This window comes from Austrofundulus limnaeus, unplaced genomic scaffold (assembly GCF_001266775.1).
Source record: "Austrofundulus limnaeus strain Quisiro unplaced genomic scaffold, Austrofundulus_limnaeus-1.0 Scaffold417, whole genome shotgun sequence".
NCBI lineage: Eukaryota > Metazoa > Chordata > Actinopteri > Cyprinodontiformes > Rivulidae > Austrofundulus > Austrofundulus limnaeus.
In genome coordinates, this window is record NW_013952819.1 from 336,031 (window position 1) to 337,566 (window position 1,536).

Below are 1,536 nucleotides of genomic sequence, written 5' to 3' on the forward strand. Positions count from 1 at the left end.
AGAAGCCTCTGATCTTATTCACCATTTTATCTGTGATGATCAGCATTTCTTGATTCTTGAAAGTCTTCCTTTGGACTTGTTTTGACTTTGAACTGAATCTGGATCTGGCCTCAGGTCCCTCTCTGAGGTCAGAGTCTCCAGTTTCTTCCAGTGGTGTGAATCTGTTTTGAAGAAACACTGCTGTTTYTTCATTTCTCTGGCTGTTATCAGTTGTTTTGATTTCAGCCTGTTTCTGCTTTATTCTCCTTGCTGGTGGAGGAAAAGCATTTCTCTGTAATTCTGGCCATTCGTTGTCATCTAAGAGCTGAATTCTTCCTGAGAGATTTTTTGGTCTGGCACCAAGAGAGTTCCACACAGCTTGTCTCTCAGAAGCAGCTCCCATCTCCTCTCCATGTTGATCTCTCATCTCTTCCAAACGATGAATCTTGAGCTCCAACACCGTCACCTTTTGGAGAAGCTGGCAGAAATCCCCTTTGGAAAAGAAAGGAGGCATCTTGAAGCTTTTCTGTACTCACTCTCAGCAGTTGATGTTTCAAAATCTTCTCAGGTTCTTCAACAGCAAAAAATTAAAGCCAATGTTCTCTGCTTACTCAAGATCATCCATCATGATCAGTGGTCACCAACGTACTTCTGTTGTTAAAAAGGTTCTTTTGATCCAGCTGGAGTCACGGTCCTGATCAGTCCTTGTTCACTCATATCAGTCCACCTGCACTGTGGCCTTGGTTTTCAATCTCCTAGTGAATCCTGCCGACAACGCCAACTGTTATGGAAGTATTTATCTAACAAAGGGAGAAATACATGGTCCAAGAATGAAGGTAGTCTGTGGAATGATCAGCTGAGTTTTATTGCAACAACAGGAACACAGAGAACAACATCAGACTGTCCCCCTGCTCTCTGCTCCTGCTCTGTCTGCTTCTGTCTCTCCTGAGACATTAGGGAGGCCTCATATATATTGTTTAACAAACACCATTATGTCATCTTAGCAAGATTTCATTCTAAGGAAATGCTGGGTCAAGGGAAACCACAAAGACAAACACAAGTGATATCTAAGAATGAATATTGTTGTTAGCAAATCTTGTTCTGACTTTAATCATTTTTTCTGCAGATAAACAGCATGTCATGAAAACCTAGGTCATTAAATTATGTCCTAAATTACTGGCTTAAACCTAAAAGTATTAGTTCCACCATAACTTTTATAAATTATTGATTGTTTGGATAAAAAAATCAGTAAAATATATCATATAGGGGAAAACTTAGTGATATTTGAGAAGTGAAATGAAGTTTATATGATTTACAGAAAGTGTGCAATAACTGCTTAAACAAAATTAGGCAGGTGCATAAATTTGGGCACCAAAAATACCCTTAACTCAATATTTAGTAGATCCTCCTTTCACAGAAATAACAGCCTCTAAACGCTTCCTACAGCTTCTAATGAGAGTCTGGATTGTGGCTGAAGGTGTTTTAGACCAATCATCTTTACAAAACATCTCTAGTTCATTCAGGTTTGATGGTTTCCAACCACAGACAGCTCTCTTT